Below are 19,136 nucleotides of genomic sequence, written 5' to 3'. Positions count from 1 at the left end.
TCATGCAACCTCATTCCCCAAATAGCCGAATCTCTTCAACGCTGGGGGACTATTTTTATTTTATTTGATTCTCAAGGTTACTTGTGGATGAGAGAACTCTGAATATGTTAATAGTTTTACTCTGAGCAGATGTTGGTGTGACCTGACAGGACTGGGGAGCTACAGAAGATTAAGTATCTAAGATGGGCTGTTAGTGTTGAAAGTGAGTTGTTCTTCCAACACAAATCTTTCAGGCCAGATAAAAATGTGGTGGGGTAAGTGATTGGGATGGACCTTTGAGTGATTCCATGTTGTGACTTTTTAGTGCATTCTGCAAAGGTATTTATTTACATGACCATCGTTTTAATTTAAGCCAGTGGTTGGCAAACTCATTAGTCAACAGAGCCAAATATCAACAGTACAACGATTGAAATTTCTTTTGAGAGCCAAATTTTTTAAACTTAAACTTCTTCTAACACCACTTCTTCAAAATAGACTCGCCCAGGCCATGGTATTTTGTGGAAGAGCCACACTCAAGGGGCCAAAGAGCAGCGTGTGGCTCGCGAGCCGCAGTTTGCCGACCACGGATTTAAGCAAATGTAATTTACATTGTGAAAAAGAAGAACTCTCATAAAAATAGAAACATGTTCTTTTTTTTAATGTTTCTTTGTCAATTTTTAGAGAGAGAGGAAGGGAGAGGGATAGAGAGATAGAAACATCATCAATCAGTTGCCTCCTTCGCACCTTTTACTGGGGATTGAGCCCACAACCCAGGCATGTGGCCTGACTGGGAATTAAACAGTAACCTCTTGGTTCCTGGGTCAATGCTCAATCACTTAGCCATACCAGCCAGACAAAAACCGTTCTTTATTGATGCTGCATAATGGATAAAATGAATAAAGAGAAATAACATACAGAATGTACTTTTTAGTTCAACAAAAATATGTTTATATTGCTGATATATATATATATATATATATATATATATATATATATATATATTTTTACAACTACATTACAGTATTTCACAACTTTTAAAAATGACTTGTCATTTTCCAGACAGGGACAATGGTATTAAAGCAAATCAAGTAGGCATATATATAATGTGTGTATGTGTCTAGCATATATTTTACCCATTCTGATTTAAGTAAAATAAGTAAATGTATCTTTTGAAAGATTTAATGCTGATTTAAGTGGTACTAGAGAATTTGGTGAACAATGGAGCATTTACCCAAGACATTTCCAAATTCTGTAGCAATTTATGATGACATACAGCATGCCTAAGTTATCTATAGATTGTACTCATCTGTTTTTAACTATCATGCAAGCATTCATGAAGCCTACCTCTTTCTTTCTTTGTCTATTCCAGATATTTTTTAAGCCAATAAACTATGTGTTTGGTAATTATAAAAAAACTAACTGTATCCTTATTTGATTTACTTTTGATGCCACTATTAAAACAATTGTAAATATAGTTACTACTATTTTATAAATGGTTTTATTTCTGTAAAAAAATTAAAAATATGGTAAAACAAAAAAAAATGTTTTTTAGCTTTTCTCAGTTTTGGAGATTGTTAGTATTTTTTGAAAGAATTCAAAGGATTGGACGATTCAAACTCAGTATTACATCTATCTATATATATAAAAAGCCAGCGACCAGAGCGCACTAAGGACTGGAACAACTGGTCACTATGACACCCACTGTGGCCAGTGAACCCACCTGGTCGGGAGGTGTGGCCAGCCAGCCAACCTCCTGTGGCTCCTCCCCCCAGCCGGCCCCACCCCTGATTGCCCCTTACTACCCTAATAGGGGCGGGGCCAGCCAACCAACCTTCTCCAGCCCCTCCCCCCACCCATCCCCATCCCAGATCAGCCCCCTCCCCACCCAGATCAGATCAGGGGTGTGGCTGGCCAGCCCACAACCCACAGCCCCTCCCCATGGCCAGCCCCACCCCTGATCAGCCCCCACCACCCTGATCAGCCTGTGGCTCCTCCCCCCAGCCAGCTCTGCCTCTGATTGCCCCCCACACACCAATTGGGGGTGGGGATGGCCTGCCAACCTTCCCCAGCCCCTCTCCTGGTCACTGACCCCCAACAGCCCCCCACCCCAATCAGGGGTGGGGCTCGCTGGCCAATCACCCTCGGCCCCTTCCCCCAGCCAGCCCAGCCCTGATTGGGCCCCGATTGGGGTGGGCCAGCCCAGCCCCAATACGCCCTGATTGGGGCCAGGCCGGCTGGACCCTACCCATGCACGAATTCATGCACTAGGCCTCTACTATATACATAAATGTTTATATGGGATGTTTCTATGACTCCATGGAAGAAACATGTTTGAAACATTTTATGTCATGTTGTAAAAATTCCAAGGCAATTAATCAAACTTTGTTTTTCCAAAAGTGTCATAAAATTTAATGAACCAACATTAGATTTGTGGTAGGTAAATATGATAAAATTACAAGATATTCAATTAGATATTGATCTTTTCTATCCTGTTTCGCTAAAATGTAAAGGAGCACATTATAGGCATCTGCTTCATGATACCATAGTTTATTTTTGAAGTAAATAAGTGTTTTAATCTCAAAAGTTAAGTGAACTATTTTAGGACTCCCAGCATTAATCTATTCAATATGAACAAAGTTTTCATCTGGATTAAGCATAGAAAGTTATTGCTTCTTTTATAGGAGATTTTGTAAAATTATTTGGAAGTCACAGGTTGTAAATGTTAGGATTAAAACTTCTGAGAAGGCAAAAAGAAAGCCTTAAAATGACAAAGGTATAGAGAAATTTTAAAAACATGTATTTGTTTAAATGGATTAAACTATTGAATAATACATCAGGAAATAAATGATAGGTGGAAATGTAGTGGAAATATGTAAATCACATGTTTTAGCAGTGAAGGTAGTTTTAAAGTATATAATGAGAGAAGGGAATGAGAATTATTTTATAACATCAGAGAATCTCAGCGTCAGGAGGGACTTGAAAGGTTATCTAGTCTGACCAATTATGTGATATTCAAATCCCGACTTCACAATCCCTTGCCAAATTGTTATCCAGCCTAAGCTTTAATTGCCTGTGATATGGAGCTTAATACATTTCGGGGCAACTCATTTTATTTTGGGACAATCTAACTGAAAGATGAAAAAATTAAGCAAACTGGGGGGGGGGGAGGTTTCTTTTACTTCCTATTAATTTGTTTTAGTTACCCCTTGAAGATTTGTTTTAAAATATAAGGTAATAAACTTCCTACTTATTTGAGTTAGGTTTATATTCATGCAGAGAAACTCACCTGGCAGGTAGAAATGCAGACTCAATCTTCAAGAGATGAGTTCAGGCTAGCCAAGAAGTCACTTAAATTGATAACTGAAACCATGAAACTCTTAATTTGTTGTAACTACTAAAGTGACAAAATGTTAGACGGTATTAAAATGCTTGAATGTTATTATTGAAATATTAAAAATATTTTACCTGTTTTTCATGGAAGTCCCTTTGGAGCCACATGGGAAGTTCTATGAGTGTCCTCTTAATCTACTAATTTAAAATCAACTACAACTATTCATAGAAGAATAGTATATTGGCATCAGCTAAAGAACCAGAAAGCCTAAACAATACACGCAGATATTTGTAAGTCAAATCAAACTTCTCCTGGTCTCTGCATTTTTGAAAGCTACTTGAGAACATGAATATGAAGTGAGTATTTTAAAATGAGGCTGATATAAAGCCTGATGAAAAAAAATTCTCCAGCAAGTATGGGACAAGATAAAAGATTTTAATATGACTGTGTGCTGGAATTTATAGATAATGAAAATCTTATGTACAACCATGCATTTTAAGGATATAACGAGGATATTATGATACACTGAATGTATATCAGAAAGTTAGCAATACCCAGAGTGACTTAAATCCAAAAAAGTAAAGTTTCCTTGAATTTGCCTGCCTTTCCTATATCACTATACTGAGATACTAAAGCATATACATTATTTTAGATTTTACATTCACTCTAAATCGCTCTCTGCATTTCTATGTTCAACAATTAATGTTTATTGATTCCCATATCTGTAAGCCTGTCTTTTGAATACTGAAGTTAGTGTTTTGTGGGTTTTCTTTTTCATATTTGGCTATCTAAAGGTAAATTTATGATTCCGTGGGTTCCAAATTTTTCTCATTATATCCAACAAAACACACAGTTCACAAATGAATAACCTGATTTTTCTTTCTTTTGATGATAGTGTTTTTAAGAATTTGGTGAATGGGAAAATTTATTATAAAGGTTATTTTTACCAAATATTTTAAATAACCAGAAGAAAAAATAATAAATCTGTGGCATAGCTAAGATACCATTCACTTTTTTTTTAATGTAAAAATTATCAAGTAAGGTAGAGCCTATATCGCTATATATTTATCCCTTTCTAGAAAGCATCACCAAAAATGTAAATAAAAAATAAAGATATTTGTATTTTTTCAGATGTGTTTTAATGTTGTACCCTTAAAATTTTCAAAGGATAATCTGACCTAAAACGAATCTTATTTTTTGTTTTAGTTGGATATTTTCATTGAAAGGGTAATGGTGAAATGTTTCATGAGATTTAGACAGGGACAAAGTGTTTGCTAACTTCCCCTGCCTCCCATTTTGAAACACTTTATGATTGATTTTGTAATATTTCATTTGAAATGCCATAAAAGTAGCCCCAATATGCCTACATATATACAAATGAGACATGTGTGTCTTTGTATGTGTATGGATTAGGAGGATAGAAAATTGGAAATTAATGAATTCCTTAAAAAATCTTATAATGTGATGTCTCTGAAATTGCTTTGGCTCTAAAAAGGGAGTCATGCCTAGTTTCAAAGGTTCTATAGTGTAACAAAGTAGTTATCCATAAGATATTAGAATTGATTTACATATTGTAAATATCCTTTTATTGATATTGGATGATAATGGTCATTGAGTTAAATACTTTTGGAACACAAATTTCACAAAGGATCAGAAAGTCTTTAGGAACTGACATTTTTCTATGGGCTTAGAATTAAATACCCCAGAAAAACAACTCTGGTAAATAATGTAATAGGCTGGCATCAACTCCCCATGTGCAAGCACTTTCTATCATTTCTACAAAGTTAACATGTTTTTTAATACTAATTTTAGCTCTTATACCAAAATATATAAAAATACAAAATATCCAATTCTTGAATACTTTTAATATTCCTTAGCATCTTAGGCAATCCAGTTTAAGAAAAGGGAGATTTAAAAATGATTTACATTGCTATCTCATAGAAGTTCAAGGACTGAGACAAGTATAGCCAGACTTCCTGGGAAACATAATTGGAAATTAGGCCACACTTTGTGTCTCTCAGGGTCCACATGGTCCCCCGTCACCTCCCTCACTTTCCATCTGTTCTCTACAGCAGCAAGAATGGTTCTTAAAAACATAAGTCTGATGTTATCTTATAATATTTCTCTAGTGGTTTCCCATCTCTCTAGGTAAAAGCTAACCTTCTGACACATGTTCACAAGCCCTAGGTGATCTTCTGGCTCATTCTAGATCTAATTTCATTCCTTATCACTTGCTCTTTTGATCCCACTAGCCCAGGCATATCCCTCCACTTTGCAACCTTTAACTCACCAAACATACCTATCACAGCTCCTTTGCAATTATTATGCACTTTGACCTGAACATCCTTTCTACAGATACCAGCATGCTGGGTGTCTTCCCTACATTCAGGTTTCTATTAGAAGAACACATGATCACAGAGGCTTCCCTGACCATGCTACCCTCATAACACTTCCCCATTACTTTTAAACTTCGTAACTGCTTTGCTTTTATTCCTACAGTTTTGCCACCTAATGAGATATAGTTTGTACACTGTGCATATTTACTGTCTATCTCCCATACAAGAATAAGCTTCTGAAAACAGGGACTTGGCCTTATTCATTGTGATATCTCTGGCACCTAGAACAGGGGCCAGTACATAATAGGAACTTCATATAAACATTCTGAAGGCATTAAATGAGGCAATGTTCTCTCTAAACTCTACTTCTTTTTGAGTCTGCACCATTTTTATTTCTTTCTGCTAAGCTGCTTTCTCTGCATCCGCTAGCATACAGCTCAGAATTGCTATGTGGCCTTTCAGCTGCAGTATTCTCCACCAATTGGCGACTTCTTTCTTTTACCTTAGGTCAGATTCCTGAAAATCTATTTGGACAGGCTTATTTTTCCAGTAAGGCCACAAAAACCATAAATTTCTGGCTAGTCTCTGGATGTACTCTCTCTGGTCAGGTATATTCTTCTGGTCTGATAAGGCTGAGCCACTTCACTGCATGGATGATGAGGTGTGAAGAGCTCTGGGCAGGCAGCCAGACATCACAAACATGTCTAGTACACAAAGCCATTGCAGCCACCTTGACACCAATGTTCTTTATTTTTCCAAGTCCTGCTCATGAGTATGACATCACTTCTCAATGCAACATATCTGCCTTCAGCCTCCTGATCAAATGACTTCTCTAACTTTCCTTTCTTTTGTTTCTTTATTAGATATAACTATGCATCTACAAAAATTCTCTGATGAATGTATCTATGTCTCTGCCTTGATCCTAAAGGCAACCAAATGTCCTTGCAATGCCATGTTCCCCAGGCTGTTCCACTTGTGCTTTTGAATGGCAACAAATAAATCCCATGTCTTTTTTCAGAGATCCAGTTGTAGAGACACCCTAAGGTGAGCCCCAGTGTGTCACACCTTTGCATAATCACCTCTTCTTTAGTTTAGTGTGGGAAGAACCTGTGACTTGCTTCTACCCAACAGAAAATGGCAAAGGTGAAGGAATTTGCAGATGTAATCAAATTTCTAAATTAGTTGATTTTGCATTAATCAAAAGGGAGATTATTCTGGGTCAGCCTAATTTAATCCATTAAAAATCCTTTAAAAAAAAAACCAATGCTCTCCATGATAGGAAGACACATTTTTCCTGGTGGCCTTGAAGAAGCTAAGGAAATAAATTCTGCCAAGAACCTGATTGAATTTAGAAACACATTGTTCCCTAAACAAGTCTCTAAATAAGAAAACAGCCCAATTGATACCTAGATTGCAACTGGTGAAACTTGGGGCAGAGGATTCGTCTAAGCCATGAATAGACTGCTAACCTACTGAAACTGTGATGTAATAAATGTGCTTTGTTTTAACCCACTAAGGTTATGGTATTTTGTTATGTAGCAGTAGAACATGAACACAGATTCTTTATCCTAGTTTGTGTAAAAGACTTATTTCAAGCCCCCATGTTATTTTAGTTCTTTAGACCTCACTCTATTCCTTGGACTTGGACCTTTTTGTTTTCTTGGAGCTTTACATGCTAAATTGTAGAAAAATAAATAGTTTACTTCACTTCCTTAGTATACTCCTTTTTGGGGAGTTACTATTGTCCTATATTTTCTGTTGTCTCGGTGTCTTCAGATTAACTTTAGACCCTCTTTCAGGGAATAGCACATGACCATAATACTTTCTTCCGCCCTCAGCCACATAACCATCCCCTTTGCATGTAGTGTCAACTGCTTCTGTTTCTGATGAGCATGGGCACAATGTCCTTGGCTATGAAGTTTAAATGTCTACTCCTGTCATTAATGTCTAATATTTTTATCTGTTTATGCATGTGAATATTTACTTTATTTTTTGATAAATTCATCCTTGAAATGCCAGGGAGATTTTGGACTTCCAAAATCATTAAAAATTTATGATGGAAATTTTTGTCTCATAATTTATCTGTTTGTTACATCAAAATGGTCATATATTAAAATTTACTTGGGAAAAGTTGGATATATCTGTGTTGGTTCAGTATTTATTACTTTATTATTACTTTGTTCTGCTTACAATCTTCAGCATTTGAATGTCTTGCCTTTATAAAAATTTCTATGCAACACTAATCATAGTGCAGAATATATATCTTACAATCTAGGAGTCAGTTATTTAACTCATATATTTTTATATTTCACAGTGCTAGGTGATGAGGGTATAGAGACATGAAGAGTTGACAGTCTTTTTAATTCCACCAGGACATAAATTTTCAGAGACTTTACAGAGTCGCAAAAATTATGGCTTAAATATTTGGTACGTGCACTCTTTATTTAAAAGAAAAATCTTACCTTACTTTAGAATATTTGTATAAAAAGCCAATATGTTCATTTATCATTCACATGGAAATAAACAATTGCAATAAAATATTTAAGAAACAAATTTCTTCTATGTTTATCCTGCCAGAAATTCTCAAACACTGATTTAAAATTGTAGTTATTAAGAATTTCTATTTCCTGCCTAGCCGGTGTGGCTCAGGGGCTGAGCATCCACCTATGAACCAAGAAGTCACTGGTTTGATTCCTGATCAGCGCACATGTCTGGTTGCAGGCTCAATGCCCAGTACGGGGTGTGCAGGAGGCAGCTGATTGGTGATGTTTCTTTCTCATCAATGTTTCTCTCTCTCTCTCTCTCTCTCTCTCTCTCTCTCTCTCTCTCTCTCTCTCTTTCTCTCAAAATTAATTTAAAAAACATATTAAAAACAAAACAAATCTTAAAAAGAATTTCTATTTCCCAAAGGGGCCCCACAGAATATGTAACCAAGCTCTGATCCTCATTTGCCTGGAAATATATACAATCCCTGTAGATGAGTCTCTCATTCAATAGCTTCAAAGTTGAATTTTAATTTTAAAGGAAAAGTGAAATCCCAAATCGGGATGCCTGGCGGAAGTAGGCATAGGAGTGGGAAATAGGGACAGCAATCCATGTTCATTTTGATCTGTAGGGAGTAAGGAAACATCCATAATCACATTTTTTAAATGCATATCACAGTAGATAATTTTCTAAATGCTCTATTTAATTAATTAAGCTTATATCTCATTCAGGTATATAAATTATCCTCTTTAAGGGAAAGAAGCTTAGGGAGATGCTTAGAGGGAAATTAATTCAAGGAGCTTTGGTTTAAATAGTAAAGCCATATGAACATTCTATCACAAGAGTTATAATAGAAACTCCTTTTCCTTGTTATACTCAAGTCAGTAAAATGTATTGACGAGGAACACACTAATGATTTCCAGAGGTAAGGTTTGTAATTTTTTAAAGTATAGAACATGTTTAACACCCACGCTGTGTTAGTTTAGAGGCATTGATTTCTCTTTTGGAAAGCTGCCCTCGAGTTCAATACCAAAATCCTGGAAACTTCTGGTAGAATCCAGTGTTAGTTCTCTTCCTTTGAGATGAGTCAAGAAGTCGATTATTAATTTGCCATCTCTTATTTGTACCTACATGAAATCACATACATGAAATTACTTCATTGTGAAGCATGAAAGAAATAGAACATTCATAGGCAACAGAATGAGGATTTTTGCGTTTGTTTCATGTGCATCGGAAAGTGTAAATAAAAACAGGATGCTTATTTAACAAAGAGTGTGCTGACATTCTTGTTCCACCTAGTTGCTCCAAGTTTGCTGTAGCTGCCTCTAGGCGCCTCCAGATGGCGCCCCAGTGCCCGTTCTCTCCGCCCAGTGGCCGACCAGTTGCCAGCTGCTGGGGAGAATGAGCTTGGAGCAGCAGGCTTAACCCGGCGCGGCTGAGAGGTGGGTTGCTGAAGGACTCGGAGAGGCAGCTGCAACAGGGCATCACTCATTATCCAAGTATATTCATTTCTGAGCGCAAAAGGAAGAACTTAAGCGGGCGGCAGTTGGAGTGTAAATTGCTTTGTAGTATTTTAAAGCAGCATGGATCATGGGCAACTGAGCTGGTACGTGCGAAACTACTGAATGGAATTGTGCTGGGTAGGAACCCGTGTGATCATTCTTTATGTACCAAACGTTCTGTGTCCTGAATTGTGCCCATGTGCATACACTCATTTCATTTTCACCTAGATCATGGGGGCTTGCGAGTACAACCTTTCATTTTTCCAACATGATATAATAAAGGCTTTACAGTACATTGTTTATTGATAGAAATATGATCTGAGTTATGGTCCAAAGAAACACATAATAATGGCACCAAAATACTTTTTAAAATGTTTCTTTGTTAGAGGAAATAAGTAAATTAAGTAAACCTAAACCATATTACCATGTTCTTTTACCAGATGTGACTTTTAAAATTATATATATACATATATATGTATGTGTGTGTGTGTATATATATATATATATATATATATATTATATATACACACACACACACACTACTGTGGACTTGATATTAAATCATTTTAACTATAGGTGCAGATATAAACACATCTGTAAAATATGAATTATTTTTACATCTGTGTGCTAGAAAGAAGATTATATAGCTTATTCAAACATTTTGATGAAAAATGCATATCTTATGTATGTACATTTTGTATGGTGTAATATGCCATGTGAATGTGGGTTGTGTATGTGCAAGCAATAATATGTATATGTGACTTAGAATTATTGCACAGTTATAAAAGGGATTGTGTTATATATGATGGACTTTTGTGCCTCCACATACAATTTTTCTAGCCATATAACTTAGTATGAAGATCATTTATTGCCAGAAGAAAATCTGAATTTAAAGAATGTACTTTCACTCATATATATTAAATTTCTACAGGTTCATTCAGTACTTAGCTTTCTGTGCTTTTAAATTTTGAGGGATTTTTTTTATATATGTGAACATAAAATGTTGGCTGAAGGGACTATAAAAAATAGGACTTATAGATGTACAAATGTAGATTCCCTGGACTTGAGATTACTGTAACTGCAATCCACAAGAACTCCAAAAGCTACAGAGTCCTCGAAGGGAGTTCCATTAGAAACTAGCCAGAAAAGTGAAAGATTCAAAAGTTCAGAACTACATTGGAAATAACAGAGGCTGAGGTTTTACGCAGTATCATTATTCTATAACTAATGTTAGAATGTATCAACTTGTATGCATTCTTTTGTAACAAATGTATACATGAAGCAGATACTAAATTTTATGTCTTGCCATTTCATGAAAGCAAATATAACACAATTTAACATAAGAAATATGAATTGGGAGCTATGCAAGACAATAAGCTCACCACAGCCTGAGATACCAAGAAAACTTAGAAACAGTCCTTGCCCTCAAGAAGTTGCCAGTCAAATGAGTCGAATGGACGTATTCATGAATATGATTATATAGTAAAATACAAATCAAAATAAAATAAATGCTACCATAAAGGGACATGCCCAAGATGTATGGCACTTAGATGGGTGGAGAAATCTAACTTAGAGATTTTAGTGAGGCATCCTCTCAGGGGATGAGTGAAAAGAATGCATTTGGTGGGGGAAGATGACAATGGCCAGTGAGATATTTAGTGTGTGCTGGGTACCACCTTCTTCATTGGTCTCAGATGAGCAGTGATAGATAACATTATATAAGTCAGTATGGCAGTATTGGAGATGGCCTTGAACATCAGGCTGAAAATTTTGGATTTCATCATTAGTTCATTCACAGTGCTATGAATGTGAGAGCCAGTATGAAGTGTTACAATAATTTTATAGTTTATTATCTACCATTTTAGGATATAGGTGCCAACATAAAGAAGTATTTTGTAATATTGTATCCATAGAATCTAGAAATTTCTTGAAAACTATTTACCTGCCACAGGAATGAGTGAATGAATGGTAGATGAGGGTAAGGCCAGGATTCTGTATTACTTACATTTAGTTTTTCTAATAGTCATCAATGATTAACATCCGCAAAATTCACCAAGTCTTTGAAGCTGTTGTTCCAGCCAACTCCTTCATGGCTCAGGTAATGCAAAGAAGATCCCTGGAATAGCCACTATTGATGTTTAATCTTACTCTGTTTTAACCTCTTACATTAATAGTCTTGCCTTCACATTTTTAAAAGGGTTATTAAGATAATTACACACTGCATGATTACTCAGGCAGAACTCAGGCAGAATTCACTAGCTCATCTTATATCTGTGCAGTAGACATATAATGGAGATATAACATATGTTAAGCAAATGAACTCAGGGAAAGAGTTGAAGAGTTTGAGAAATGCTTTGTACTCTGCAATATATATATATATATATATATATATATATATATGAATATATATACATATATATATATGAATATATATTATATACACACACACACACACATACACACACACACACACACACACTAGGGGCCTGGTGCATGAATTCGTGCACAGGTGGGGTCTGGCCAGGCAGGGGGAGGGGCTGTGGGCAGTTGGTCAGCCACCGCCTGGTTGGACTCCCAGTCAAATTCCTTGTCGAGAGGACAATTTGCATATTAGCCTTTTATTATATGGAATATATATATATATATATATATATATATATATATATATATATATACACATTCATACATGAATGCTCCAAATATTTGGTAGTCTCCAACTTAGTTCAAACTCTCTAGGGTCTCTTTATAATTCTAGAGTGCAAAGTGATCACCTTCATAGTTTTTTTTGGGGGGGCATGAAGGTAGCATGTTTGTGGTCCCAGCTTAATATACATAGGTAGTTCTTTTCTCTGTCCCTGAGTAATAATACCTTGTATGGACAATGACAGGCATACATAAAATATAGTGAAGAAGAAATATTTTTCATTTGAAAGTCTGACACTAAATACAAATAAACAGACATTTTAATAGGAATGTCAGTCAACTAAGTTATAAATGCATGTATAGTGTTGTACAAATAAAAGGTCAAGTGAACAATATCACTGAACCAACAACATTAAAATATAAAGTCCCTCGGACAAAAGGGGCTTTCTCCTTTTGCCCAAGAGAACCATTCTACTGTGACGATGATTTATATACCTTAATTAATTAATTTATTTTTATGATTCATCTAAAAAGATACAGGGTGGATTTTCTCAGTTTAAAGATATTTCCTGATGGGGTTCCTATGTGTCAAGCAAACTGAGGACGCAGAACTTGTTTCACTTTGAGTTCTTCTGCACAGAGTCCGGCTTTTTCTCATATCAATGTCAGTGACAAATATTTACAACAGTCCCGGTCTCTATTCTGCTGGACCCGCTGTCAATACTTTATTTGTAGCCCATGTAAAAGGAGGGAGTAAGATACAGTGACATAAGACTTTCACCTGTGCTGAGTCCTGGGGGCGCGGCCTGACCTGGAGCCTCATGGCTTAGGGAAAGCCTATCGTGTTCCAGTAAAGCTGAATATTCAGTTTCAGAGAGATAGACTGCAGTGTGCACTGCAGGTTTCCCCCCTAGTGGTTGACTCCAAGCTGCTGTGTTGCTTCTACCATGGAAATAGACTTTTCTTCATACACTGGAGCTAGTTTGGTCAAGATGCTCTAACTTGTATTTTTAAAAACCTGTTTCGGGAGAGTGTATGATTTTGTTTTAAACGATCCTTTTGAAAGATACAAATATAATGTCTTGGAAAACGTGCTGGGTACTTTTCTTTATTCTTTGGAAGGCTTGGCATTCAAAAATATGCAAATATATAATATACACAGATAATGGCAAATGTCCACGACCGGATCCCATATTGTGCTCCTCTTTCTTAGTGTAGAGAAAGGCTTTCTTCTTCCTTTGGTGTCTTACTGTCGTTGGTGTGTGTCACTGAACCAGTTTAACATGTTTTAGCCTCTCAGCCATACTGGATAACCCTCAAAGGGAGGAAATCAGTTCTGTGCTTCCTTTGAATCTATTATACTAAAGGCACTGCCAGCCACAAACAGCAATGAAGTTTGCTTGTTTTTTGACAATGAAATAAGATTAAATTCTAATTTTTTTCACACAAATTCAGATAAGTAGATCTAGACATATAGCAGTGACTTCTAAAGGGCAAAATGGAAGTCTTTAGAGAAACTCCGTTTACTGAGGATATTGCACTTGGCACCCCATGGTAGGAAGACAGTTCCGTCTCCACAAATTAACTGTTTGAAACAGGACATCTTTTTAAAATAATATTTAAAATAGGGAGGTCTCCATAAAGGCACAACGCTTGCCTTTACTTGGTAAAGCTATTTCCATCTGGAATAGACACCTTCTGGCATACCTACGTCCCTGGGGTGTTGTGTAACTGCAGGCAGAATATTGAGAAGTCAGAACTGCTGAAAGTTAGGGCAAATTAGTAGAGTTCCTAGCAGCAAGAATTAACCTTAGGAAACATTAGGGGCATTGACATGCTTTAGAGCTGTTTCTGGAGAGGGTGGGAGTGGCAGGGAGAATCATCTATTTTTTTTTAAGATAATGAGTATATTTCTAAGCATACAAGAACCTGCCACCAAAATCTATAAACATGAGAGTTAGTAGCAGCAAACTTCTATTTCAGCAAGTGCCAGAGGAAAAGAACAAAGGATTTGTGACTGTATTGCTAACAAGAGTGAAGAATGTCCCCTGTATTTCTGTTCCAAAGGCTACCTAACACCAGTGGTTCCTAAGATGCCTTCTTCTCTGGTCTTAGGCTCATCAACGATGGGAATGGGAGGGGGAGAGTAGATAGCGGGAGCTGCAGCTGTGGGCACTCAGGTCGTTTGTCACCTGGCATGAAGTTAGTGTTGGCAGCTCTGGAGTTCCAGCACGGAACACCAGCGAGAAAATGCCAGCTGATTGTTGTTTCTCACCAGCTTGCGGGCTAACTCTGACTCATTGCTCAGCTCTCTGCTGAAGTGTTGCTTCCTCCAGGGAGCTTTGCCCAACCTCTGTAGAATACCCTTAGCATCATTCTTTCTGCTCTTAGGGCCTCATGGTCTCATCCTTGCTATCATTTTTAGCACATGAAGACCTGCCTGCCCTCCTCACTAGACTAAAAGCAGGAGCTGAGTCTTGTCCAATAGTTCCCAGTGTCTGTTTCTGGTTTACAATAGGTGTGTGCATATTTATGAATATTGTCTGTTGCATAATAGTTAAATGACTATGTATGGGCTTTGATGTCAGTAACAGTGTGATGGACTGTTAATGTCACATATGAGATGAAAAGTCATTAGACACTTAGTCTCAGTGTCTTCATCTACTATCTGTGACAATTGTACACCTTCCTGATCAGGGCACATGCCCAGGTTGTGGGCTCTGTCCCTGGTAGGGGCATGCAGATCAATGTTTTGCCCCCACATTGATGTTTCTCTCTCCCTCTCTCTAAAAATCAATAAAAAATTCAAATAGTAAATTGAAAAGAAATGGCAGAGAGTAAAGGTTGACTGAGGTACGAGGGATGTGCTTTAATGTAGGTGGATTATGAACGTGAATAGACTGGATCTTTGATGCCTGTGCACAGTAATTATAAGTACACCATCTCAATTAAGAAATCTGATTGGAGTTTTGTTTTGACTTAATTTTTTTTTTTATTTGATGTGGTTTTTTTTTAAGTGTGGTATATTAGTTGTTCCTATTTTCTCCGCATTTCCATTGGATTTTTTTCCAGCCTTTCATACTGGGTAGCTGTTAATGAAATGGATCTCAGCTACTACATAAGGCACTCCTAGAGGACAGGGACGCTGCCTCATTCATACAGGGCTCCCACCCTAGCCGGTTGGTTCAGTGAATAGAGCATTGGCCTGAGGTCTGAAGGGTCCCAGGTTTGATTCTGGTCAAGGGCACATGCCTGGGTTGTGGGCTCGGTCCAAGGTCCAATGTGCAGGAGGCAACCAATCAATGATTCCCTCTCATCATTGATGTTTCTATTTCTCTCTTCCCCTCTGAAATAAATAAAAATATATATTTTTAAAAAAAACAGGGCTCCCAAGAGAGTTTTAAAGTGAATTAATTTTCAACCTTATTTTAATTATTTTTAATACATGACAGAAACACTTTGTAATTTTTAACAAGTCATATACTGGGAACATGTATTACTATTTAAAAAAAAAATAATACCAAAGGTTTTAGGACATTTTTTTTCCTATATTGTGGTCTTAGATGTGACTTTCTAAGGAAAACATTTCTCATATCTAACACCAATGTTTTCTAAAGCTGTGGATTTTTTTCAGGAATTAGTAAGCTGCCTAGTATTGATTTCTTTAAAATTATTATTAAAGGTATTAAATTCCTTGCTGTACACTCAACAACAGAAAAATTTCAGTTGTACCAATTAATTTTATGGATTGATGAATGAATAATAAAATCAATGAAAGCTAGATATATTACTGATAGAAAAATGTCATTCTTAGTTTATGAATAATTTTTTTATTAAATATTACACAGGTTTTACATAGTTGTATTTTTATTTGACCCTTGACACACAGTCTTAAAATCTTAGAGGGCTAAGCAATAGTTTGAGAAGTGATTTTCAGCATGAGATGAGATCTCTAATTTTTCAAAACATTTTCCGTTAAGGTAGATCATAACTTCCTTTGCTAATCCATCCCAATGTGCTGTTACCTGCATTATTGTGAAGTTCTTAAACCCTTTTCTAAATCCCTCCTGCTGTATGAGCTCACATCGTCTTGCATGATCTTAGTGGAGACTGAGATAAGCTAGTCATGGTCCTTTTAATATATGTCACTTATATGTTAGGATTTATGATAGAAATCTTCCCCTGCAAATATTACAGACAAGTTACCTATGTAGCCTGTGTTTTCCTGATGATTCCTTCCATAAAGGGTCTGGAGCAAAGTGTTGCATGCTTGACATGCAGGTAGCAACAAGAGGGGCTTCCCAGGCCTTCTTGCCTTCCTATTCCTATCCTTTAAAATCATTTTCCCTGGCTTTCATTTTATCTAAAAACTTTTAGCTGTCATTTCTTGACCTTCCCACTTCCACTCTTGACCAGCCCCAGTCAAAAATGAAAGACTTGGCAGCTGAATCCTTTAAAAAGCACTTTACAGTATGATTTCATATATTAATGATTTTGTATGTAAATTTCAAAGACTACTATCATCACTGTCCCTTGGGCTTGTAGTATTCACATGCAGAGCTTTGTGCAAAATATTAAGTGGGTCTATAAATAATGCAAAAGAGTAAGTTTTGCCCTTGAGATATGTATATATGTAACAGTAACAATAGCATCACCACCCACTTGCAGTATATTGAATCCCGATAACAATCCTGATGATCAATAATATTATGAATAGAGTGTGAGAAACAAAATAAAACAGGGTATCATCTGACTGAATGACCATTGCTGATCATTTCAACTAGCTGCTGAGTAATTATTTTTTGTCAAGATAAAGACCTCTTCTACCCTTTAGCTTAAAAATGTAACCTAATATTGCTGTTCCTTTAATAGATTATCTATAGCAATTTCAGCATAGTTTCCCACTATGCAGTTCTAGTTACCAAAATTTTCATGTTTTTCTCCTTATTTTCATTTTATAAGGTACCTTCTATTCTGGTATATTTATGGCCTTTTCAATTAGGTAATGTTGCTGGGGTCTCATTGATTGTCACTTTTTACACAGAATCTTCTAGCCAATGTCAAATGGATATCTCACATACAGGAAATTAGATTTACTGCAGGCTGGCTTTGTCAGATTTGTACCCATTTATTAAAGTTGGGTATAATCCAAGTACTAAATTATTCTTCTATATGCTTATGATTTCATAAGTCAATTTCACAGACCCTATTCATGTCCACCATTATATTTATGAAGAATACATCTTTTTCAACTCCGCAGGTCTCTTTTTCACTTGTTTCTTCACTATTCCAGAAAAGAAAAGTGGAGAGTCACTCTACCCTTGGAAGGACTGCAAGATTGGGCAAATTACAAAAAGCCAGAGAAATAATGTATTGAATTTTTTGTGAGACATGAAAAACTTCATCAATAAGGAAAAATGCTGTTTGTCTGATTTGATGATCCACATAATGTTGCATTGAGAAGAATATGAAAAATCTAGCTTTCTATAATTACTGGGCTAGGTATCAGAAAATGATGCTTTGCAAATTACTCTGTTATATTTTTAACTTTAATTTACTGCTGATAAACAAACCGCAGAGCTTAAGAAATTGCTCTGTTTAATTTTGCCTAAAACTCTACTTAAGCAGATCGATTACTGATTTCGATTTTATTATAAAAAGCATTGTTGAGGAGGAAATTCTCTGTATGGAAATTTCCTGTAGGGAATGAAATGTTCCAAAATCGTTGTTGTGAAATGGTTTCTTAGGATCTGATAGCAAATTAAATTATGGCAGACCTAATTTGTTACAAAGATAAATGTAAAATGCAGGAGACTGATAGAAATGAAAGAATTTCAGCCAATAAAACTCCAGGAAATATGCTTTCTTTCAAAAGCTACAGTGATGACACAGATATCTTAATTGATGTCTGCGGCTTCATTTTGATAGAGTAGTCTATTAATAACTACTCAAAATATCAGCAATGTGTGTAGGAAGGCTCATTTCCAGGTATTCAATCTGAATAGAATGCATCAAGTTATATTGCTAAAGGCAAGAATAAGGCCTGGGAAATAGCAGAATGACTTTTATCCCAGACCCCATTTTTATTTGTTTATATTTTATTTCTATACAATACACTCCCTTGTGTTCTTCCTTGTCTGCTGCATCCCACATCTGGAACCATTTGGGGTAAAGAGATCCCTGAGTGAAGAACTCCATTAAGATTAGGACACTGAAAATAAGGTTGTTGTGGTGGGACAGGACAGGCAGCTGGAAAGGTTTATTTGCATTCCAAAATACATTCATCTGCACCTGCAAGAAGGCTTTCCCCATCACAGTCAACTCCTTATTATTTAGAGAACTCTCCACTTTATGGAGATTTGGCTGTAGCCCCAGACTGGCTTCCCTGGAACACCTAACTTTGTTCTTGGCTGCCAGCAGCGTGGTCTCCTTAGCAAGAATTCATTTCAGCGTGGCAGAGGACAGTGTTTGAGTGCCTATACGTGACAGTCTCAGTGAGTCCAATTTCCAAAGGCAAATATAAAGGATGTGGGTGCACTGTTCTGTGCACCCAACAACATGCCTCTGTTTCCACCTTATTAAAAGGGATTTTGAGATTTGTGTACCATTAATATATTTCAGGGCAGTGCACACTCAAATGTATTTCATGAGGTCTCCCTTAGTTTCATTCTTAACATTTAACCAGCTGTATGTCCAATTATTTCACCCTGGTTGCATGCATTAGATAGTCAAATATTTGCTTTCCTTTCAGTGCTACCCTCAGAGGACTATTAGGTTTATAACTTTCCCTGGAGAAGTTTAAATACTTCAAACAAAAAATGTAACATAACAAATGATCCTCTCATTCCTTTAGTGGGAGAA

Source organism: Plecotus auritus, assembly GCF_963455305.1.
Source record: "Plecotus auritus genome assembly, chromosome: 2".
NCBI classification, from domain to species: Eukaryota; Metazoa; Chordata; class Mammalia; order Chiroptera; family Vespertilionidae; genus Plecotus; species Plecotus auritus.
The sequence above is the reverse complement of the archived record's forward strand: the minus strand, read 5'-3'. Positions refer to the sequence as shown.